Source organism: Myotis myotis, unplaced genomic scaffold, assembly GCF_014108235.1.
Source record: "Myotis myotis isolate mMyoMyo1 unplaced genomic scaffold, mMyoMyo1.p scaffold_m19_p_6, whole genome shotgun sequence".
Classification (NCBI taxonomy): Eukaryota; Metazoa; Chordata; class Mammalia; order Chiroptera; family Vespertilionidae; genus Myotis; species Myotis myotis.
The window spans coordinates 87,513,550-87,538,583 of NW_023416368.1; the positions used below are offsets into that span (position 1 = coordinate 87,513,550).

Genomic DNA, 25,034 nt, shown 5'->3' on the forward strand with positions numbered 1-25,034 from the left:
ATTTGAGTTCTTTGTGAAGACTCCTGCGGAGGCTATAATTTGAGTTCTAAATCTGTCGGTGGACCATGTGGACACAAGTTTCAACTCGAGCTATTTTCTTCTGTGGAGAAGTGTTTGGAGTTTCCTGGGCCCTCTGCTCCTGGAGTAGTCAAGTCCAGGCAAGAAGGTGCTACAGAGCTGGTTGCTCTTTTACTGCCTTTTCCTGGTCAGCTGTAGGTACTGCCCTGAAAGGCAGGGGAAAGATGGTGGGAAGCTCAGGGTTTAGGGTGTCCCGAGACAGGGCAGAGAAGTGCTGACATGTTTATTATTTTAAATGAAACCCATAGGACCAGCAAGATAGGGTGTTAGGGAAGGGGGAGGTTTGAAGTCAGAAGGACCTGAATCAGATTCTGGGTCTGTCCTCCCTAGTAGTGTGGCCTTGGACAAGTTATGGCACAAAATTGGTATGTTACTAAATATTTAAGAGGTCACATCTCTGTAAATGTGTGTGAAGATGCTTACAGATGGGAAGTGCTTCCTAGACGTATGAATGCTATGAATGAATGAATGAATCTGAGATAATGAGCAGGGCATGGCCAGCACAGTGCTTCACACATGGTTGGTGTGCAGTAAAGGTTGGTTGTTGTGCTCAGGAGATTAGGGTTTGTCCTACACTCCCAGGCCAGGAAGCACTTGACATTCTGCCAGGCTAAATATGCCCGAAGAGAAAGAAACTTGGTATGTCCCTTGCAAAACCCATTGCCACCACCCCCCCACCCCCCAAGCCGGGTTTCGTAGAAATTTTATGTGTTCAGATAGCAGATGTGAGGCAGATTTGCTGTGTGGCAGACGTTTGTATTTGCCTTGGCCTTGTCTTCTCCCTCTGTAAAATGGGGTAACTTATCTTTTTTTTTTAATCCTCACCCAAGGATATTTTTCCACTGATTTGTAGAGAGAGTGGAAGAGAGAGGGAAAGACAGAGAGAAATATGGATGTGAGAGAAACACATTGATTGATTGCCTCCTGCACTTGCCCTGACCAGGGCCTGGGCCTGGGAGGAGCCTGCAGCCCAACCGAGGACCGGAATCAAACCTGGGACCCTTCACTCCACGGCTGATGTTCTATCCACTGAGCCAAACCGGCTAGGGCAGGGGTAATTTATGAGTTAAGGGGAAGTAGGAAAATGTATTACTGTAATTGGGCCATAGGCAAGATAGATTATAATGAACTTGAGGAATTGTGGGACAAAGATAGTAGGAGTACCATAAACCTAAAGGATCATATCCATATTTTGGGACTGCTTGAATGAGTGATGTGCAGCAGTTACCTGGTTAGTGGTCTTTTAAACATTAGAACCTTGAAATAAGAACTGTTTTTTTAGGGTAATGGATCAGATTTGGGGACAAAAGACTGGGAAAGAGATGTATAAAAGCATTTGACACGACACAATAATAGTACATTGAGAGGGCCAGTGTGTGGCTTAGTGCCCATGAGGAGATCAGAATTCACCTTGAGCTCCCAGGATAGAGAGAGCTGTGGGGGTGGGGGTGAGGGCTGGGGTGGGCAGGACAGTTTATTTTGTTTTTGTTTTTTGAGAGGATTCTTTCTTAGCAATTAGTGAAAGCCCTAAAATCATGGCCATGAGTTGGACCCAGCCTTTTTCACTTCCTAGTGTGGGTACAGATGGCACATACCCCAGAGAGTTAAAACCCAGGGGGAAATAATGGGTGAAAATCTGAGCTAGGTCCCCATTAGGCTTCTCCCAAATTTGAGGAAAAGGGGTGTTTCCCCCCCCTTGAAATATCCCCATTCCTTCCCTTCATGTGTCTCTCTCTCACACACACATAAAGTGACTTTATATTGAGTCCAAGAAATATCCACCAATCTTAAATTTCTCTTAATTCATTAAAGGACAGTTATAACATTCTATTTGAAAGGAGCAAAGTTTATTATTATTAACATATACAAACTAAGGTAAACAACTTTAAAAGGGATCATTATCCCTTTTGAAATTATGCTGTGCCTCTTGTGTGCCACAGACTTCACTCTGGTGGATGGTGGCGCCACCACCAAGTCTCTTTTATCTAACAGGAAGTTTTTTAAACTTTTTTTTTTTTTAATTGAAAGATCCTTACAGCAATAAAAACCTTGGATAATTAGAAATGATATTGATCTAGGTACATTTATTAGATGTAATGTAATATGGTTACCCATTGGTGGGCGGCTCTAAAAGGCATGTGTGTCCCAACATTGCCCAGCTTCTAACTCTGGACAATAAACTGTTGATTTATATAACTGAAATAGCTAGGGAAGTCAGGGTTTCCTTCCTGTTGGAGACAGCACAGGGGGCATTAAATCCCATGGGATCTTGATGATAAGAAAGAAGCTGAACTCTTGGAACTGGGAAATAACTACTGTATCAAGTCGTTCCATCCAAATGAATGGATGGTGTTATTTTTGGTATTAAGCTTGGCTCTATCCTCTCTGCAGCCTGGCTGCCTTTGTTTAATACGAATTTATTCCTTCAAACTGACTACAAGGTACGTGAACTCTCAAGTAAGGGCTATATTTACCACAGATTTTCCTATGTGGTCATAGGTAGGTTTTCTTTTTTTTTAAGTGCAACTTCAATTGGATTGAAATATAGAAAGTGTTAAGGCTGTCTGGTGTGGTTCAGTAGTTGAGTGTCGACCTATGAACCAGGAGGTCATGAGGGTTTGATTCCTGGTCAGGGCACATGCCCAGTTGCGGGCTCAATCCCCAGTGTGGGACCTGTTCAGGAGGCAGCCAATCAAAGATTCTCTCTCATCATTAATGTTCTTATCTCTCTCTCCCTCTCCTGTCCTCTCTGAAATCAATAAAGTAATATTTTTTTAAAAAGAAAGTGTTAAATATTTTGGCTCGTAATTTCTTATGCCAGCAAATAATTCAGCAATGTTTGTGTGCCTGCCATGAGCCATGCTAGACACCTGAGCAAGACAGATGCAGTAGGCTCTCAAGGAGCTTACATCCCAGTAGCAGACAAGTAAATGAATGAATGAAAGAATATCATAGAGCTTCTTTGGGAATATCCATAGATGTTGGAAGCTTGGGGTGGAGTTTCTTGGGTGTTTAGAAGTGAAACCTCACTACTCTTCGAATTTCCTCACCGGGCTCCTTGCTTCTGTTTCCTTCCTCTATAACAAGGCAGAAATTATGGCATTTTCCCAGTTGATTATTGGCTGTTGGCACTGGTTGATCCAGGATGACTGTGGCTGTAATTTTGGAGTAACTAGAGAGAGTCTGGGATCGTCCTGGTCAGGAGCACTTTCAGCTTTGCTTTTCTTGAAGTTGGTGGCAGCGTGTTTTGGAATCCTGTGGCATTTCTTCATGGCAGTGCATATTATGCAGAGATAAACAGCTCTAAAAGCCCTTCCTGCCTTGTTTGAAAGCTTAAAAAAAATTCAGACAAGGGAAGTGCTTGGCTGTTATTTATGGCATAGGAAAAGTGAGATTTCAAATAGATTGCTTTGTTATATATTGGTAGGTTCATGGTGCTTGGAGTTCCTTCTGTCCTAGGGTTCCCTCTTACACTGGGTTTGGGGAAGTGCTGTTTTGACTTTCCCATGTTGTGGCCAGATTTGATGTTAGTTCACATAGGTCAGTTATGTGACAAGTGCTTTTCTTAGGTAAGTGAGGGAGCCAGGAGGAGGGTGGATACTCATTTGGGGACAGGTTCCCCGGGAGAAGAGCAGGGTATTTTAAGTAGTGTTTTTGGTTAGTCTGTTTCCTTCTTCTTACCTTCCACCAAGTACTGATTCTGGAGGTGAAGAGGAAGGCCCAGGCCGGAAGTGGGTGTGAACAAGTAATGCAACTGTGCATGTGACTAGGCTCCCACCTCTGGGTTCTGCTGTCCTTGGAAAGTGGATGCTTGCTCCCTCCTCACTTCCTGTTCCCTAGCCCTCCAGTCTGAGTTCTTGGGCCCCAATTTGAGCATAGAAAATACCACTTTTTCCTTGGAAAGCTGATTTATCAGAGTTGGGAGCACTTGGCAGTTCTAGGGCTCAGCTAATGTACTCACAAACTCAGAACTCTGGCAGGGTGGCCAACAGGATGATTTCCTGTTGCATTATCACAGCGTTCCCTGCAGAAGCTTGCTTGTAGAGGGATTTCTGGAGATGCGTATAGAACTTAAGGAAGCAGACAGTAGATAGGTACTTCTGAAAGAGTGTGCTCTCGAAGAATGTTTTACTGTTATTTGCCTTCACTGCTTTTAAAAGTACCACAGGAGGCCCTGTGTACAGTAGAAGCTTCAGAGTTAGAAAGCCTTCGGTCTGTATCCAGATTTCACCACTTGCTGGCTCTGTTACCTCAGGAAAGTGACCTAACTGCAAGTGGCCTAAACTCTTTGAGCCTCAGTCTCCTTATTTGTGGGGCATGGATGGTAAGCATGAAATCAGCAATCAGATTATTGTAGACGCCTTATAAATGGGTTGTTACAGAATCGTATCAAGGCTGACTGTTTCTCTCCAGGTTGGCACCCAAGTTTGGACAGCTATCTATGGCAGTTAATACTGCTTAAGATCAAACCAGTTCACATTGGGGTCACAGGCTGCTGTGTATGACCAAGGCCTATGAACTACAAGTTCCTGGGTTGGCTGATTTTTCTTATTGAGTTCCCTCAGTTCATTGTAGTCTTACACTGGGTGTACAGTTCTTGCCATAAGGACTTGCAGTGCCTCCTGAAGCATAACAAGGTAACTAGGCAAACGACTCAAACCTATATTCCATGTGGCTGCTGTATGTGCTAGCAAAAGCCTCACCTTTGCGGGTGATGGAAATATTCATTTAACTTGCTAAGGGTCAGACACTTGGCTGGACATAGGAGCTCATAGGGTGCTAGGAAAACACAGGCACATTGACTAGCAAGTTTAGTGAAGTGCAGTTCTATCAGGGAAGGAGGGGGCTCTTTAGAGGGTCAGCAAAGGAAGGGGTGATGGAGAGAGCTACTTGTTAGTAAATAGGTGACTAGACATCCTGAGGAGAGGAATAGCATGGGTACAGGCAAAGGCCTGGAAGTGAAAAATAGCCTGGTGCGTTCCCTTGACCTGTGGAAGTTACGCTACTCTAAAAGTCAGAGTTTGATCTGGGTACCTTTAAATATATTTATTGATTTTAGAGAGAGGAAGGGAGAGAGAGAGAGAAATAGAAATATTGTTGAGAGAGAAACATCATCTATCGGCTGCTCCCCTGCATGCCCCTTGCTGGGGATCGAGCCAGTAACCAGGGCATGTTCCCTAACTGGGGAATTGAACTGGTGACCTCCTGGTGCATAGGACAACGCTCAACCAACTGAGCCACACTGGCCGGGCTGAACTGGGTACCTTTAATAAATAAAGCCCAATGTTACCTTCAAAGGTAGGAAGTCTTGCCTGTCTGACGTGGCTCAGTGGTTGAGCATCGGAAACAGGAGGTCATGGTTCAATTCCCCAGTCAGGGCACATGCCTGGGTTGGCAAGAGGCAACCAATGGATGATTCTCTCTCATCGTTGATGTTTCTCTCTCTCCCCTCTCCCTTCCTCTCTGAAATCAATAAAAATATATTTTGAAAAAATGTAGAAGTCTTATAAAATATTCCATAGTAGGATTTAAGATGAAACTCAAATTAAAATCATATTTAAATTGTGCTCTCAATAGGCATTTTAAAATCAGAAACCAATGATGGCTTAATGAAATGAGATCATCTAGACGACTTTGTAATGGTATGCAGTCTACATAGAGTTTAATCTTTTAAGGAGCTTCAAGAGAACAGAATTGGGGGCTGCTTCTGAATTTTTTTCCTTTGGGAATTTTCATCATTTAAGATGGTCTAAAATTCTTAACATAGCACAAGTTTTATTTATTTTTTTTTAACTTACATGGCATTTCAAGGTTTTGGCTTATATGTATATTTATAGAGCTTCAAGTTTTATATTTTACTTCTCAGAGTATCCCTATTAAAGGTTGACTTTTGCCCTGAATTTGAAATAGATCTTACTCTTCCCAAACCATGAGTTGGTAAAATACAGGCCTGACTAGGTCAGCATGCAAAGAGGGCCTGGTGTTTGTTATCAAGGTGTGAAGGAGAAAACTAAGTAGACCCACCACCTGTATTTTTCTGTTGTGAAATGCTGGGCACCAGGGAAGGAGGGAGAGTACCCACCCTATTAGGAAAACCTTTGGGAGGAATGTTTTCCCTCCTTCTTATGTTAAGTTGGAAGATCTGCCATTTAACAACTAGGGAGTGGGGGGGCGTGATGTGGATATCAGTTTTTAAAACATGTTTTTCTTCATGTCTAAATCAAAGATGCTTATTAGTAGATTGATGATGTGACTAACACTCTTTCTTTGCCCAGCAGGTTTGAATAGCTTGATCTCTAGACTTAAAACTGTCATATAACCTTTCTTTTTCTGGTAGTTTTCTGATTGTTTTTCCCTTTTAATTCTTGAATTCATAGAAAACATGGTTTACTTAGTAACCTCAAAGACTTAGGCATTTTTTGGTAAGCTATGTATAGACAAAAAAGAGATATTCATTGCCAACTGGTGACACATGCAGATGAAGACAGAGTGGGAGATACACTTATGTTCATGATGATACGTCTGAGCTGTTTGTATTTAACTCTTTAGGAAACCATTTGTGCTCAGAACTCTGTAATAGTGGGACATCAGGGCCACACAGAGACTAACTGCAGAAGGAGCCTGAACCTCACATTGCACAGACACAAAGTGGTTCAGAATTGTGGTTAGAAATGACACTCAGAACAAAGCACACACATGTTGACAAAGTGGCCCATATCTAGAAAGCTGTCTTTCAGAGAACTTTTCAGCACATATGACACGAATGAGGCAAATGGTATTGATCTGTTTCCCATAAACTCCTCATCTAGTGTAAGAATGTTGTGACTTAAAAAATGACATTTGTTGCCTGGCCAGTGTGGCTCAGTGTTGAGCATCAACCTATGAACCAGGTTGGATTCTCGGTCAGGACACATGCCTGGGTTGTGGGCTTGATCCCCAGTAGGGGGTGTGCAGGAGGCAGCCGATTGATAATTCTTTATCATTGATGTTTCTGTCTCTCCCTCTCCCATTCCCTCTGAAATCAATAAATATTATATTTAAAAATAAATAAATAAAAACATTTTTTGTAGTAGCTGTAATCTGTCAAGAGTATTGTATTTTTCATGAAGCATCAAAGTACTGAGAAAATCAAATTCACACAAACATGAATCTTTTCCTTTTCTTTCCAACCAGTTGCTTTGTAATATCACCATGTAAGCATGAATTTGGGGTGAAATAAGAAACTTAAAAACAATTCTTTCTTAGAGATTGTGATTATCTTGTCCTGAAACTCAGTGAAAACAGTTTCAGACTTTAGAGTACTAAATATGCAAAGTATGGAAAGTGGTTAGTGCTCTTGTTCATAAGGGTACTTAAAAAAAACCTCAGTACACTTTTGAATGTATACACTTTCTTCTTTAGAGAGCTTCTCAGAAAACAAGTAGTTCTGCTTAGCTTGTGAATTTAAGCAGGTAGTAAAGAGTTCATTCTGTTTTAAAAGAGAATGGCATCTAGAAAGTTTAAAATATAATGAGTCTATCTCTTTTCAGCTCTTTCTGCCCCAAAGCCCCTCCACTTCAGGTGTAGCCAGCTCTGGCCTTTGCCTTTGCTTCTGTCGTTCTGGATGCCTTGGATGCTCATCTGTTAAAGCTGGCTCAAATGTCATATCCACAAAGATTTGCCGGACCCTTCCCGAGGCAGAGGAACAACCTTTTCCTCAATCTTTTCCTATGAATGTCTTTTCTGCATTGAAATCATTCTGTGTCCTTATGTGCCACCAGCCTGTGAACTTCAGGAGCTGGTGCCAGTAGGCTCCTCATCCTGCTAAAATTGGGATGAGTAGTCTCTTAGACAGTTCTTGTCTATTAGTGTTTATCATATAAGACATCTTAAATTTTGTCTCTCAGAAATTTTAAAGAAATTTCCTTATTAGAAACAAAAAAGTACAGTACCTTAAACATTTAGGCGATGTTACTCCTTTTCAGTCAGTTTCACACAATGTGAAGCCTTTGACCAATTTCTGTTATAAAAGAGGACAGGAACTTGGATTTTGGCCCAAATTTCTTTTCTTTAGTCACTCTGTTGTGCAAGAATAGGCTCAGATTGTGTTTAGAAGTTTATCTAATAAGTACATTAGAAAGATAATTTAGAATTTGTAGTGGCTAGAGTGGAAGAAGGAGGCTTAGCTATTATTAGCAAGGATCTGGCCTATGAAAGATATGAAATTTAAAGTGAATTTGGAAGAAAATTTTGTTTAAGTTTTTTTGTTTTGTTTGTTTTTTAAATTTTTATTGATTTCAGAGAGGAAGGGAGAGGGAAGAGAGATAGAAACATCAATGATGAGAGAGAATTATTGATTGGCTGCCTCCTGCATGCTCCACATTGGGGACGGAGCCCGAAACCTGGGCATGTGCCCTGATCAGGAATTGAATCGTGACATCCTGACTCATAGGTTGACGCTCAACCACTGAGCCACACCAGCCGGGCAATAGCAAGTTTTGAAAAAATATATATTTTTATTGATTTCAGAGAGGGAGGAAGAGGGGGAGAGAGATAGAAACATCAGTAATGAGAGAGAATCATTGATTGGCTGCTTCCCATATGCCCCCACTGGGAGCTGAGCCCACAACAACCTGGGCATATGCCCCAACCAGGAATTGAACCCACGTCCTGGTTCTTAGGTCGATATTTGATTACTAAGCCACAGCAGCCGAGCTAACAAGTGTTTTTAAAATGTATTAACTGGTATCTGTATTAATTGACTATCTTATTCTTATATAAAAGGGTATGGTCTTTTATTTCAATAGTTTTATTCATTTCAAATGGGCCACGGCCTGCGGGCCGTAGTTTGCCCACGGCTGTTAGCCATAGTTGTCTGTTAGAGTTTCTTCAGCTTTAGAATGGCATCTGAAGGTGATTGCATCATATTTCATAATTACCCAGCTGAACTATTTGCTGTTTAGTCCAGTAGTAGGTAGACACAGAGGCAGCCTTTAGTCCATGGGTGAGGAACATCCAGACTGAGGGCCATATAAGGCCTGCAAACTCATTTGGTCTGGCCCTGCCAAGGTATTAGGGGTGAGTTAATTAAATATTTGATCAAATATAGCAGGCTAATTTTTAAGTTGATAATTTTGTATGGCCCTTGAATGTTTTAAATATCCAAATGGCCTTTGACAGAAAAAAGATTCCCCACTGCTGCTTTACTACAAGCAGCCTCAGCATTCACCAGCTTGAACATCAGGGACCCCAAACAGGTCTGGATTCACTGTCGCCTTTTCCATTTATATACCTGGTTCTCTCTTCCTATCTCAAAAATAAACCTTGTAATGGTGTCACCCCACCCCCACTCCTGCTTTCCCTGCTGGAGAAGTTGACACGCCCTCTGGAGCAGCCCACCTGTCACCAGTGCACACCTCAGTCCACAGGGGTGTGTCATTAATATGTTGCAGCTGATGCCTCCCTCTTAAAACGGTGATTGTCGCCTTGGTGACTCACACAGAGCTTGCCAGCTCAGGCTCTGGAATCCCTACATCTATCTCAAGTCTCAGGTCTCCCACCTTACCATACTTTGCTGTTTGTAGTTAATTAAGTTAGCATTAATCAAGACCCAGGTGAGGAGCAGTAAGGTAATATTTTGCTTGTATTGCTTTAATATACATAATCTGATTAATTTTCATAAAACATTTCTCAAAATATACAGCTGCTGAATTACAGTGAAAATTCTGGATATTTGCTTTAACCTATCCTTGCACATGGGATCAGGGAGCTTTCTGCATTCCTATACCAAGTCACCTGTTTGAGAATAAGACAGTTAGGTTTTTGAATTTGAATTGCTTTGTAGCAAAGCAAGTTGCTGACAAAACTGGTCCAGGGTATGCCTTTGGGGGTCAACACTTTGTATTTTGTATCATTTTTTCAGATTTGAAGAATGCTTCTCTTTTCACCCAGGGGAGGTTGTGTCAGATATTGTATTAAGCAGTTGGAAGGTTTGGGGTTGGGGTGGTGGAATCAACAGAAAAAAGTTGCCAATTATGGCCCTGGATGGGTAGGTCAGTTGGTCATAAGGTTGTGGGCTTATTCCCTGGTCAGGGGACATACAAGAATCAACCAATGTGGGGGAGGAATGGGGAGAATCAACCAATAAATGCATAAATAAGTGGAACAACTAACAGATGTTCTCTCTCTTCTTTCTTCTCTCTCTCTAAAATCAATAAAAAAAATAGTTGCAATTACGTGTGGAACTTAACACAAAATTAAGATGGACTGTTTTGTTATTTTTAAAATATATTTTATTGATTTTTTTACAGAGAGGAAGGGAGAGGGATAGAGAGTTAGAAACATCAATGAAAGAGAACCATTGATCAGCTGCCTCCTGCACACTCCCTACTGGGGATGTGCCCGCAACCAAGGTACATGTCCTTAACTGGAATCGAACCTGGGACCCTTGAGTCTGCAGGCCGACACTCTATCCGCTGAGCCAAACTGGTTAGGGCTAAGATGGACTGTTTTGAACTTGATAGGGAGAAGCACATAGTAGAAAAACAATTTTATTTCTAAAACTTGTTCTACATTAAGTGTTTTTCAAGTTTGAGGTCAAGAACAATCATGGGTTGGAATTATATTGATTCTCTTTTAAAAAATGAAATAGAATAGAAAATATCAGAGTACACCCTGATCCGTGTGGTTCAGTTGTTTGAGCATCCTGCCATGCATGGGAAGGTCTCCCGTTAGATTCCCAGTCAGGGAAGCCTACATGAGGCAAAGATATCTCTCTCTCTCTCTCTCTCTCTCTCTCTCTCTCTCTCTCTCTCTCTCTCTCTCTCTCTCTCTTGTCGTCTCCCCCTCTCTCTCCCTCTTCCTTTTTAAAGATCAATTTTAAAAATGACATAAACATATTTTTAAAAAAATGTCAGAGTACATTGCAAGTGGTAAAGGTTTAGTTGGTGAAACTTGTTTTAATTGTATGAATATGTGTTAGGATGTATTACAAAAAAAACATTATTCAGGAGTCTAGATGTCTCATCATAAACTATTTGTTTTAACGTGGGAAAAAAACATGAAAAGGGAAATTATGTTCTGCTTTATGTAGTTTAATATCTCCAAAGGCCCTGCTCTTTCAGGTTCAACTGTGTTTCGCAAGTTTCCTTCATGTCACTGAGAGGGAAGGAGGGAAGGGTGCAGATTTGCTTTCTTGGGGGGGGGGGGTGTATGTGGGGGGGGGTGTGGGGGTGTGTGTGTGGGGGGTAACCTTCTCCCAAAGGCACTGGGGTATATTGAGAGGTAACTGGAGAGGGAGCACAGCCATCCCCAAGTGTCCAGAAGTGGATGGGTCTGGAGCTTACTTCATACAACTCTCTTCACTGCAATGGAAAGTGATGCTTTAGTCGAGCCCCTAGAACAGCGGTTCTCAACCTGTGGGTCGCGACCCCTTTGGGGGTCAAACGACCCTTTCACAGGGGTCGCCTAAGACCATCGGAAAACATATTGAATATATAATTACATATTGTTTTTGTCATTAATCACTATGCTTTAATTATGTTTAATTTGTAACAATGAAAATACATCCTGCATATCAGATATTTACATTACGATTCATAACAGTAGCAAAATTACAGTTATGAAGTAGCAACGAAAATAATTTTATGGTTGGGGGTCACCTCAACATGAGGAACTGTATGAAAGGGTCCCGGCGTTAGGAAGGTTGAGAACCACTGCCCTAGAGGGTAGCTTCTTTGTGACGACTCCGCAGGAGAGGCATTCTGACCTCGGTTTTCAGAAGCAGCAGAGTTGCTGGAGGTCGCGCAGCTCAGCTGGAGTGAGGTCAGCAGTGAGCGCGTCGCGAGCGCCTCGTGAGTCAGCCCTGGGCGCGGCCGGCTGGCTCTGCGGTGGGTGAACTAGCCGCAACCCCTCGCTCCTGCACTGGGAGTCTGCGGGGGCCGCGTGGGAAACCCAACCCCTGAGCGCGGTCCAGAGGTCGGTGCTTCCGGGGGTGGGGCCAGCATTACCCCGCCCCCGACCACGCCCTTTACCCAGACCCCGCCCCTGGTCGCTTAGCCCCGCCCAGCCGGGCGCGGGCGGGCGGCGTCGCCTTTAAGAGCTCCCCGGTGTTTTGGGGGCCGCGGGCCGGGCGCGCTGACCTGGTGCGCATGTCCCGGGCGGTGACGCCGGCGCCGGGCTCCATGTGTGCGGCCGAGGGGCGCATTATCTGGCCGGCGGCGCGGGCGGTCGGACCGGCGGAGTGTTCGCCGCGGGCCCGGGCAGCTCCACAGGCGGAATGAGAGCGCGTGGCCCGGCACCCCCGGTCCCTCGCCCGCCCGGCCCCGCGGGCGCCCCCGCCTCTCGGTCCCACGGTCCCGCGAACCTGCGCGCTGCCCTAGGGCCCGGCCGGCCCGCGGCCCGGTAAGTTCAGAACCAAACTTGCTGGGGACCGGGGGTTGGGGGCCGGGTCCGGGGGCGCCCAGGGGAGTCTGGAGTGGTGGGGACGGCGCGAAGCAGACATGATTTGGGGGTCGTGAGAGACCCCCGCGTGAGCGTGAAAAAGTGAGGGCGAGTGAGTTCTACTTGTATTACGGGAGCGTCTTTCTCGTGCTGCCCTGGAAAGTTCCGCGCCCTGTCGCCGCTCGGGCACGTGGGGGCCGGGCGGGGGTCTGGGCAAATCGTGGTGTTGCCCCTGTGCCTCTTGCGTTTTCACCGGAGCCAGGGAGAGGCCGGCCGCGAGGCGCTGCTTCTGAGCTGCTCGGACTGGCGGGTTGGTTTGGGGAGGCAGGCGGGAGGCACGTGGGGGCGAGGGGCGGGGGACGGGCGGGCCTTGGGGGTCCCAGGCTGGCTGGGCCCGACCGCGGCGCTGGACCCCGTGGCGGCGACGGCGGCGGATCCCGTGTCAGAATAAGAGTCCCCGCGCGCCCACGCCTGCAGGGCTGGCCCTCAACCCTCCCCCCCTCCGCTCTCGCCCTTCCTGCCTGACCCCCGGGAGTTGCAGGATCCTTCCCCCCTCTCTGCTTCAGCCTTTCACCGGGCCCTACTCTTTAAATTTGCCTCACCATCTCTAGGCAGTGGTTGTATTGAGTCCTTTTTTCCCCACCTGGAATGGGTCTGCATCAGTGACTAGACAGCAGCAGCTGTCCTTTTAAAGGGATTCTTGCCAAGAATCGGAATTGATCACTTCAACAAGGAAGGGCTTATGGGCAGGGCCTCAGCCTAGAGCGTAACTTGATGTGTGAGCGCACACGGACCCAGAAATGAATGGGAACCCCTCCTTAGATAACTGAATGACAACCCTCAAGTGCATGTTTCTGCTCTATCCTGGTAATTTTTCAGGGATTGCTTGATTTTGTGTATCTGACCCAAGGTCTTTAGGTGTGTAGTTCATCCTTATCTTAAAAGCTTTGGATTCTTTAGATCAAAGTCCTGGTGAGTCACTTGAGCCTTTTTCTCTGTTCCTCACCCTTTTAGTTCTTTAAGTTTTCTTGGAGTTCACAGTGCTTATTAAGTCTCTTTCTGTATGTCTGTTTCCCACAGTGACACCTTCTGGCTGTGGCAGCACAGAGAACCTGACCGATGGACAGACTTCTGTGCTTTTGCTTCAGTCTTGCTGATATTCTTTTTCTTCTTTCTTGTGGTAGCGGTTACAAATTTTCTTTTAAGTTAGATTATGTGAAATAATGTTTGCTGGCACCTGATCAGTATTAGGGTGATTCATATGGTAAGATCAGTAGCTTGTTAGACCTGACAGCAAGCTATGGGGGAGCGCTAATAGATAACACTAGCCCCCAGATTTGAGTGCCTACTGTATGCTGAGGTCAGTGTACAGACATATTCAGTACCCGTAACAATCTGATGAGGAGGGTGTAGTATAGTCCTCTCTTTACAGATGAGGAAACAAGCTCCCTTGAGTGGTGGAAAGGCAGAGCTGGGCTTGAACTTGCTGTGTGGGGCGTCAGAACCCAGGAATGTTTTATTTGCAAATCCAGTGTGTGAGCATTTCCTGAGAGCTTCTAAAACACAAGTTCATTTACTTATCCAGGCTCCAGTGCACCCCTACTTGGAGATATGGGATGACTTGTTACACCATTTTAGTCATTCTTTGTCCTCAGAGTTACCAGCTGGTCTTTAAGGAGCTAAACGGAAGAGCCACCTCTTTGCATTTGCTTCCTCAGCTTCCAGCTCAGGAAAGGTGGCCCTTTTCTAAAGGAAGCAGTTTAGAATGAGAATTTTGAGAGTGATTTGCTAGGCTCTCATCTCACTTACTCCCTCCCAGTCCTTTATCTTTCATCCTTTATTTTCCCCCCAAGATTCTGAAGCTAGTTTTTATAGAGGACTGTCTCTCATCTTGGTTGTTGTGTAGAGAATGGATGCTTCTTTATTACTGATTTGGATGCATTATTATTTCCACTCAGATGACATCATTTTTTTAAATGTCAAGTCATCTCTATTAATGCAGTATCAGTTGGGAGATCCTACATTCTTATATTTTGATAGTGAGGAAAGAAATACTACTACTCTTGGTAGAAATCTGTAAGGATTTGTACCAAAAAGTCAACAACAAAATCTCTTGATTAGGGTTAGTTTTTTTAAAAAATTTTTATAATTTTTCTTTTTTTTAGAATAAAATAAGGAACATCTAAAAAGAAAAATAAGGAACATCTTTTGAGTAATAAAACAATTTTCAGCCCTAGCTGGTTTGGCTCAGTGGATAGAGTGTTGGCCTTTGGACTGAAGGGTCCCAGGTTCGATTCCAGCCAACGGCACGTGCCTGGGTTGCAGGCTCGATCCCCAGTTGGGGGCGTGCAGGAGACAGTCGATCAATGATTCTCTCTCATCATTGATGTTTCTGTCTCTCTCTCCCTCTCCTTTCCTCTCTGAAATCAATAAAGAAATATATATATTTTTAAAAATAATTTTCAACTCTTCAGTAGCTCCTCTCATTTGTTTTGCATCATTTTGTGAATTTCTGGCATTGCAAGTAGTGATTTCTGGGTTGACTTATTCAATGAATATTGGAGTGTGTACTCTGCTCCAGCACTGTGCTAAGAATCCTTGCTTAGTGGAGTTTATGGTGAGATTAGTGGGAGAAGAATCATAATTAATCTCATGAATGTGGGGAAACTTACAAGGGCCAAGGAGAAGACTCCATGATCTGGTGAACAAGACTCGAAAGGTCCTTTCTTCAACTGGAATCAGGACAAGAAGGAGCTAATAAGTAGGTGAAGAGAAAAAGGGAGAGCATTTCTGTCCGGGGGACTGAAGGAAGATTGTGTGATTGAAGCAGAGAGAAAGAGTTTGAGAGACACACATACATACACACACACACACACACACACACACGTGAGGGAGATGGGATGGGCAGCCTTGAGACTAGTGAAACCTCATTGAAGAGGATAAGGAGGGACCGAAGGGCCATGTGGTACGGTGAGTCTCACAACCAGGACCTCATTGGGCCTTACATAGCAGACAACTGAAGGATGCTCCTGAATGACATGAGTGGGAAGGTAACAAAACCATTATGAAAGTTGGCATTTTTCTTGGGAGAAAATTTAGAATGACTTGCAGGGTCTTGAATATATTAATTCTCAACAGAAACAAAAATGTAAATGACTTTGCCACTGAATTAAGTTAAGGATTTTCTTTGTGCTAACCTCTAAAAGAGGCAACTCGAGTGCTTTTCTGAAGAAATACCTGCTTGGACTTCAGGTGTTTCTGTGTCATCAATTGAAATGGCCAAGGCTATTTTCCATAGATGGTTTTCTCCCTGGTAATTGAGTTAATTTATGCTCGTTGTAGAAAACTAGGAAGATTATAAAACAGGCAAGTTATCCTGGGTAATAGAGCATCTCTGGGATTTCCTTGTTATGTCGGGTCGGGAAGTGCAGCAGAACCAGAAGAACGAGTTGGCAGTGTTATAGTTTGAGGCTTACAGAATTGTACTGCCTGCTAATGTGGTTGATTGTTAGAATGGATGCTCTTGAGTTATCTGAACCCTTTTTAGGAGGTTAGACCATCTGGTCTTAGATTGCTATTCTTTGAGGTGTAATGGTACTTATTTTTATTTTATTTATTTAAAAATACATTTTTATTGATTTCAGAGAGGAAGTGAGAGGGTGAGAGAGAGGTAGAAACATCAGTGATGAGAGAAAATCATTGATCAGCTGCCTTCTGTACACTTCCCACTGGGGATTGAGCCCACAAACCAGGCACGTGCCCTTGACCTGAATTGAACCTGGGACCCTCCAGTTCACAGGCCGATGCTCTATCTTCTGAACCAAACCAGCTAGGGCTTTATTTTATTTTATTTTTTGTTAATCGTTACCTGAGGATATTTTTTCTATTGATTTTTCAGAGAGAGTGGAGGAAAAAGGAAGGGGAGGAGAGAAGTGAGAGAGAAACATCAATGTGAGAGAGACACATTGAATCTCTAGCTTCTTAACATGCTTCCTAACAACACATACCTTGGTTGCAAGTTCAATACCTGGCCCTGTTCAGGGCGCATGCCTTTGACCAGGAATCCAACTAGCAACACTTTGATGCACAGGCCAGTTCTCAAACCACTGAGTCACGCTGGCCAGGGCTAATGAAATTTATTTGTGCTAACTGCAAAGCTACATCTCTGACTTGAATTAGGAAGGCAGAGTGTTGAGAAGCTAGAAATTTAAAAAGACAGAGGACCTGAAGTGGTGGCAGCGAAGTGAAAGTAGTGAGTGTTCTTGGAAACAAAAGTTACCAGATGGGGACATAACCCTGCATACACTGGGGTTCTGACAAATGTGATTCAGGGGTTTTTTCTTTGGGTTTTTTTTAAGTATACTAGAGGCCCAGTGCACAAAATACGTGCATGGGTGTGGTCCCTAGGCCTGGCCAGCTATTTTTTTTTTTAATATATTTTTTATTGATTAAGATTGTACATATGTGTCCTTGTCCCCACGTTACCCTCTACCCCCCACCCCCACCCCGCTCATGCCCTCACCCCCCCGTTGTCCGTGTCCATTGATTAGGCCTATATGCTTGCATACAAGTTCTTTGGTTGATCTTTCCCCCTTACCCCCACCCTCCCCTACCTTCCCTCCAAGGCCCGACAGTCCAATCAATGCCTCTCCGTCTCTGGATCAGTCCTTGTTCATCAGTTTATGTTGTTCATTATATTCCACAAATGAGTGAGATCCTGTGGTATTTATCCGCTCTCCAGTTCCATCCATGCTGTGGCAAATGGTAAGAGTTCCTTTTTCTTCTTCCTCTTCTTAAAGAATACCTTTCAGCATTTCATATAATGCTGGTTTGGTGGTGATGAACTCCTTTAGCTTTTTCTTATCCGTGAAGCTCTTTATCTGACCTTCTATTCTGAATGATAGCTTTGCTGGATAAAGAAATCTTGCTTGCAGGTTCTTGCTATTCATCACTTTGAATATTTCTTGCCACTCTCTTCTGGCCTGCATGGTTTCTGTTGAGAAATCAGCTGACAGTCGTATGGGTACTCCCTTGTAGGTAACTGACTGTCTTTCTCTTGCTGCTTTTAAGATTCTCTCTTTGTCTTTTGCTCTTGGCATTTTAATGATGATGTGTCTTGGTGTGGTCCTCTTTGGATTCCTTTTGTTTGGGGTTCTCTGCGCTTCCTGGACTTGTAAGTCCATTTCTTTCACCAGGTAGGGGAAGTTTTCTGTCATTATTTCTTCAAAAAGGTTTTCAATATCTTGCCCTCTCTCTCCTTCTGGTACCCCTATAATTCTGATGTTGGTACGCTTGAAGTTGTCCCAGAGGTTCCTTACACTATCTTCATATTTTTGGAATCTCTTTTCTTTTTTCTTTTTCGGTTGGGTATTTTTTGTTTCTTTGTATTTCAAATCTTTGACTTGATTCTTGGGATCCTCTTGTCTGCTGTTGGATCTCTGTAAATTATTCTTTATTTCAGTCAGTGTATGCTTAATTTCTAGTTGGTCCTTTTTCATGTCCTCCATGGTCTCACTATACTTATTGAGGGATTCATTAAATTTATCGGCGGTTTCCATAAAATTCTTGAAAAACCTTATAAACGTGGCCTTGAACTCTATATCCAGTCGTTTGCTTTCCTCCATTTCTGCCATTTGTGACCTGTTTCTTTGTCTCCGCATTTTGGCAGCTTCCCTGTGTTGATAGAGTGGCCCTGCGCGCCAGGTGTCCTGTAGGGCCCAGTGGCTCAGCCTCCCCAGTTACCTGGGGTGGACACTCTTGGTGCACTCTTGGTGCCTTGGTTGTTGTAGGATCACTGGGAGGAATTGACCTCCAGGCCAATTGGCTGTGAGAATCAGCTGTGTCTAAAGTGGGAGAACTTCTGTGCTGAAGACACCCCTCTGGGGCAAGACTTGCTTCAGTGGGGCTTTGGTGCTCACTGAGTCTGCTCCCTGAGTGTGTCCCTTATGGATCTGAGGAGTTGCAATCTGGATGGTCCCCCTCTGACCACTGGGTACAGTGGTTCCTGGATCTAAGGAGGTGCTAATTCAGCCTCTGCCTGAGGCCACACAGCAGGAGCCACGAAGAGGCTCAGCTGTGAAGCAATGCAAGCCGCTGCGGGGCCTTGGGCCTTCTCTTGGAAGTTCCGGGTCTGCCTGGCTTGGCTGCAGTTAGGTACATTCACATGCAAAAGCCTCTGCCGCAGCCTGGGTGGGGCGGGGTCTCAGGGAATCAAAGGGCGGATCAAGGAGCTATGGCTGATTCTCTGCCTGGAGTCGCGGGTCTCAGTGACCTGCTAATTGCTGCAAGCACCTCTGAGGGAAAGCCGCCTTCAAGTTCGCCTGCTGCCGGACAGACCAGCTTCTCCCCGTATGAGTCCTGGGTCCCCAGAGACTTCCCGGAACCGGAGTTCAGAGCAGTCGGGAGCTTGTGATTCAAAAAGACAGCCGCGTCCTCAGGTGCCACCCCCTTTCCTCGCGCGCGCGAGCCGCCGTACCTCTGCACTTCACCTCCGCAGCGCCTCTGGCTCTCAGCGTGCTTTTCTTTCCTTCTAGTTGTAGAATTTACACTCAGCCAGCCTTCCTGTTGTTCTGGATGATATTTGCTCTGTCCTTTGCGGTAATTTTCTGTTGTTGTGAGAGGCGGCAATTTCCCGGTGTTTACCTATGCCGCCATCTTAGTTTCTCCCGCCTGGCCAGCTATTGAAGCGCAAGCGTCTGGTGTGGAAGGGCAGCACTTGGGCCCCCGCGTGTCCCCCTCTGCCTGAGTCACAGAGCACGAGTCTTCACGCGGAGATGTGGTGAGTGTGGCTGGACACCATGGGCCTCTGGGCCGCCCAGTGGCGCTGCATGGAAGCCAGGCGGGCAACGTGCTCTCTCCTGGCTGGCCTCACACACCGACCAGCTCCTGCGACCAGCTCCTGTGTGAACCCAAACCCATGGGAAGCCTGACCCTCTGTGGTCCTGGCGGCTGTGGCCTGGCTCGCCCGGAAGAGGCTGCATAGGTGTGGGGTGGGCTCCTTGTGGACGCCTGGCACCTGAGCGTGGGGGCTTCCCCCGCGAGCCCTGCCCTCCCAGGTGGAGAGTAGCAGGGGGAGTGAGAGTGAGCTCGGCAGACACCCTGCATTCTCACTGCACCTTCATCCCTGTCACCCCTGCTCCCAGGTAGCTGGTAAGGTCGCAGTGCATCGCCCATGCCCACCATGTTCCGCGCCGCTCCCTGGTGATCAGCGTACGTCATAGCGAGTGGTCAAACTCCCGCCAGAGGGGACAGTTTGCATATTAGGCTTTATTATATAGGATATGATTTTTATTGATTTCAGAGAGGAAGGGAGAGGGAGAGAGAAATAGAAACATCAATGACGAGAGAATCATTGATCAGCTGCCTCCTGCACACCCCTCACTGGGGATCGAGCTGCAACCCTAGCATGTGCCCAGGAATTGAACTATGACCTCCTGGTTCAAAGGTCAACGCTCAACCACTGAGCCATGCTGGCTGGGTGATCCAGGACTTTTCAGTCAAGAGGAATGTCAAACCATGGGCTTATTGCCCTTCTCTCTTTCTAGACTGTATTTGTAACCTCTTTGTCTGATGAAAATGTAGGTTAGTTTTTCAAAAGACAAAGGAATCTAATAGAGTATCTGCAGGTAGCCTTTGGAAGTGACTGGGAATCCTTCAAAGTGGGGAAAGGGATCCTTGCAGCTTCTCAGTGCCCTGCACCCACTTTCTCCATCCTCATAAAGGTACCCCTGTTTCACAAGTGAATTTGTCAGGCACCTTGCTTTCCTGTTCTCCTGATACCCAATTCTTGGGATTATCTGAAAGGACGGAGACTTGATATCTGAGATACAGAAAAGCTAACATCTGAGATAGAAGGAACTGGCAGGGGGTGGCCAGTACCCCAAAGGGGACTCTCAGCAAGTTGAGGCAGGAGTTTGGGGAATGTTTGAGGTTGTAGAACTTTATGGCTACTTAGTGCAACTGTAGCTGGGGTTCAGGAGGGGTCGGAAGCACTGGATTGGAGAGAAAGTCTCCACTTGTTTGAGGTTGAAGAATCCTTCACCTGGTACTTCTGCAGCTCTCTCCAGAGCTCTCTTCACCTGACCTGCTTTGCTGATCAGATCTTTTGGTTCAACCTTCAAACTTAATTTAGCCTAAATGGGGTGATGCCTTTGAGCACACTTTAAAAAGTACTGCTGTGACCATAGCCAGTTTGGCTCAGTGGATAGAGCATTGGCCTGTGGACCCAAGGGTCCCGGGTTTGATTCCTGTCAAGGGCATGTACCTTGGTTGCAGGCTCCTCCCCAACCCGGGCCTTGGTCGGGGATGGGTGCAGGAGGCAACCAATTGATGTGTTTTGCTCACAGCGATATTTCTCTGTCTTTCCCTCTTCTACTCTGTCTGAAAATCAATGGAAAAATATCCTCAGGTGAGGATAAAAAAGAAAAAGAAAAAAGTACTGCTTGTAATACAGTGGCCAACCAGGTCCTGGTGCCAGGGATACCTCTCATGAACAGTGCTGCCTGCTGTTTGCCAGGTGAGGCTTTGGGCCTCTTCCCAGGCAGCAAGTCCCTGTAGCAGCATACTAGGCTAGCCCTGGCTTTGCCTCAGAGAGGTTGGGTGTGAGCTTCACTCAGCCACTTCCTAGTGATGTGACCTTGCTGAACCTTGTCCTCTCCCATTTCAAAAAAGGGGGTGGTATTGTCTACCTTGAATGGCTGAGTTGGGAGTTAGCTAATAAATGGAAGGGCTTAGCATAGTGCCTAGTGTGTGCACCTGCTCAAGAAATTGGAGTTTAGTGAGTGTATCATTATGACTAGAACAGATGAGGAAGAGAACACAAAAGCATTAAGGACCACTCTGTTTCTCTCATATGGAGCATCTTCAAACTCGTGGGACAAACTGTCACTGTCTGCTGTGTACCCCTTGGAGCCACAGCCTGTCCACCTTCAAGATGGAAGAAGGCATAGTCCCCTACAAAGGGTGACATTGCCAGTGTCATCTTGTTTGTTATTTTATAGCTGGGACTTGTCTCCAGCCTTTTTGATTTCAGACTTTGCATGTTTTTCCTGCTAGCCTCAGCGCTTCCCTAGAGATATACAGAATTGCTGGGTTTGTGGAGCTTCCCCAGGGGAAAGGAGGCAGTCCTTTCATGGCTCTGTGCTTGCTGAACCCCACTTCTGACTTTCAGAGACAGCTACTCCATCTGTGACATGGGAAGATGTTTGCCGGGCATATCTGTCATGGGGTCTTGCCTTTGAGAACCAAGAGGGGCCCCTACATCTCTGGCTTTATCCCTGAGTGGATTCTCATCAGGGATGGGAAATGGGTTGCCTGATGGTGTATGCAGTGGCAAATGGGAGGTTCCTGCCTACATCCTGTCCAGCTCTCTAGCTGAGTTGGGGAATGAACAGATTTGTCCCTAACTACAGCTTACCACTCTTCAGCCTTGGGCAGGCCTCCTGGCCATCTGGCTTCAGATGGGGACTGTATCTACCACCTCATAGGAAGACTATGAGGATAAGTAGTCGGGGATATCCAAACCCCTCCTCCTCCATTCACCTCTGAGACAAAATCCTTCTCTTCCCAAGTGACAACTACTCAATGACCACAGCTCAGTTATGCACAATGAAACAGATTTGAGGAGCTAGATTTTCTTCATAAAAAAGTCCTAACAACCTAACAATTTGGAGGTGTTGGGAGCTCATTGCAAGGAGATCTTATCTAAAAAGTTGTCATATGCCCTAGCCGGTTTGGCTCAGTGGATGGAGTGTCAGCCTGTGGACTGAAGGGTCCCAGGTTCGATTCCGGTCAAGGGCATGTACCTTGGTTGCGGGCACATCACCAGTAGGGGGTGTGCAGGGGGCGGCTGGTCGATGTTTCTCTCTCATCGATGTTTCTAACTCTCTATCCTTCTCCCTTCCTCTCTGTAAAAAATCAATAAAATGTATTTTTTTTTTAAAAAAGAATAAATAAAAAGTTGTCATATTATCTCAAAGTAATGTGAAAAACCTCATGGTCTTAAACTTGCATATAATTCAGCATAACAACATTTCCTTCAGTTCTAATTGTTCTGTGCAGTGAGACCTTGAGTCCGTGGCTTTAAACTCTACTCAACACATTCTTTTTAAACATTAAAAAAAATTGATTAGAGAGAGAAACATTGATTTGTTCCACTTAGTTATGCATTAATTGGTTGATTCTTATATGTGCCCTGACTGGGGATTGAACCCACAATCTTGGCATATCAGGATGATGCTCTAGACCTATACCCACTGGAACCCTGGGAGATTCTAGGGTTTGATTAGTGTTTTCCTTAATACTTTTGTTTGAACTGACTGACCTCAGCAGTTTGTTTGTGGGTCATGGTCATCTGTCTCCCCAAACCTTTACAGTTCCTGTTACTATTGAGGTGTGTGTTCCCCCCGCCCCTTCTTTCTAACCCAGTGACAGTTCTTGATGCTGAATTTTGGGGAGGAGGTGGAGAGCGTCGGGTGTCAGTGGTAAGGAGTTGCCTGGTCTGCTTTTGAAGTTTTCTTGGGTAAAGATACTAATGTACTGAATCTGGGTTGAAATGTAATTGTGGCCTTACTGCCAATTTGTATTTGTCAGGCAGGCCATTAGAAATGTAACTATTTTTGGTCCTTGGGCAGCAACAACTTTAGGATTCACCTTGACTAGCTTGCTTCTGTGTGCAGTTATGCTGTGTGCCCATCATGCAGCACACAGACTTCATTCAAGATGAGTGGGGGAGTCCTTGATACACACACTGGAAACTGAGGTTCTCGAGAGAAGTGGCCTTTCCCCTGATGACTTGCAGAAGGGAGGGGAGCATAGATAGTTCTCTGTTCCCTCCTGAAGCTGCCCTGGTCTGACCTGTCATCTTTTCTTCATGGATTGGTTAGTTTTGTTTTAGGTTCCTCTTCCCTTTATTTATGTAGGTCCATTGGCAGGTTTCCTTTTTGAGCCCAGGTCGTCATAGTGTGAGGAGGGGATGGGACACAGGGAGGAAGAACTTGGCTGCTTTTTTTTGGAATTGACTGGGTGATGGCTTTCCATTTTAAGAGCATAAAACTTTTTTTTCCTGTCTATTAAAAAAAAAGTAATGGCAGTTACTTGGATAGACATCCTTCAGGTGATATGCTGGTGGCCATTTCAAAATCCTTAAAAGCAGGAGAGAGGGCTTTGTTGCTCTGCAAAGGATACTGGCTAATTCTAGAACAGTGCAACCTCCCTGCTAAAAAGCGTTTTCAGGAAGATTATTTGCTGTATATCCTTTATATCTGTGGGAGTCTGTTCTGGCTGCTGGAGTGGTCTTTAAACCCTGTCAACAGGACTGATTAGAGGGGTTGAAAATGTTTTGTTTGGAGGAGAGACGATTGGGGGTGAGGGATGGCTAGAGTTTCCAGGAGGCTCAGGATCTCAGCTCAGGATTGAATGGAAGGCCTTTCCTGTTGCTGGAGCCATCATGCACCTGCTCACCCCCTCAGGGAGTGTGGAAGGGGTTCCTGTTACTTTCCAGAGATAATATTAAGTGACCCTGCCACAAAAGGCAACAGAAGTAAACAGGTCATTACCTGGGGTAGGAACTCGGCATTGGATGAACAGCTCAGAGACTCGCACTCAACTTCTGTGAAGTTTGAGATGGCAGGAGCTTGTTCATTTTGTTGCCTTGGTTAATTACAGAAGGGAAAAGGAAACAGATTGCTTAGAAAAATTAGGGTAACTTTGATTTGTTTAACCAGCCTGCTGAGTCTGTGAACCACTGTTGTTTTTTTAAGTAATTTTAAAAAGTTAAAGCCCTGGCCCAGTAGCTCAGTTGGTTGGATTATGGTCCTGATACAAACAAGGTTCCAGGTTCTGTCCCAGCTTAGGTTACATACAAGAATCAACCAGTGAATGCATAAATAAGTGGAATAAATCAATGTTTCTCCCTTTCCCTCTCTTTCCAAAAAAAAAAAGAAAGAAAGAAAAGAAAAGAAAAAGAAAGTTAACTGTTGACATTTAGAGCGTAAGCTACTTTGGTCAGTACCCCATGGAGTGAAATGCAGTGCTGGCTTCTCATCACTACATGGTGAAATTACCAGAGCAGATGTGTTGCTGGTAGTGGGATTCTCTAATTCAGAGCTTCTTAGTCTGTAGGCTGGGATGGGAGTGGTGCAGAAATATCCTTGAAGCCAGGTGGCCCCAGTCCCTGAGCCTGTGAGAGCCTTGTTTTACTCCATTGTGCCATGCAAATACCATATGTGTTACATGCCATGATGTGAGACAAATGGACATCTGATCTGTGTCTGTTCCCTGTCCCATCCATCATCTCCTCCCACCCCCACTTTTCTGAGAAGACATAGGATTTTCTTGGACCTAGGGCAGTGGTCAGCAAACTCATTAGTCAACAGTCAAATATCAACAGTACAACGATTGAAATTTCTTTTGAGAGCCAAATTTTTTAAACTTAAACTATATAGGTAGGTACATTGTTACTAACTTAATTAGGGTACTCCTAAGGCTTAGGAAGAGCCACACTCAAGGGGCCAAAGAGCCTCATGTGGCTCGTGAGC

The 25,034-nt window shown here is 45.1% G+C and overlaps 1 protein-coding gene across 4 annotated transcripts in view; it reads left to right on the forward strand.

Moving 5' to 3' along the window:
* GATAD2A (GATA zinc finger domain containing 2A) overlaps positions 1 to 25,034 on the forward strand; it is a 114,947-nt gene that overhangs the window by 3,024 nt on the left and 86,889 nt on the right. Inside the window, exon 1 of one of the 4 annotated variants that reach the window (XM_036311914.1) lies at positions 12,335 to 12,459. The exons of 2 other annotated variants lie outside the window; for them this stretch is intronic. The gene's annotated coding sequence lies outside the window, so the exon portion shown is untranslated. Of the gene's footprint in view, positions 1 to 12,334; positions 12,460 to 25,034 lie in introns of those variants that run through there. One more of the 4 variants, XM_036311910.1, reaches the window with a different exon arrangement.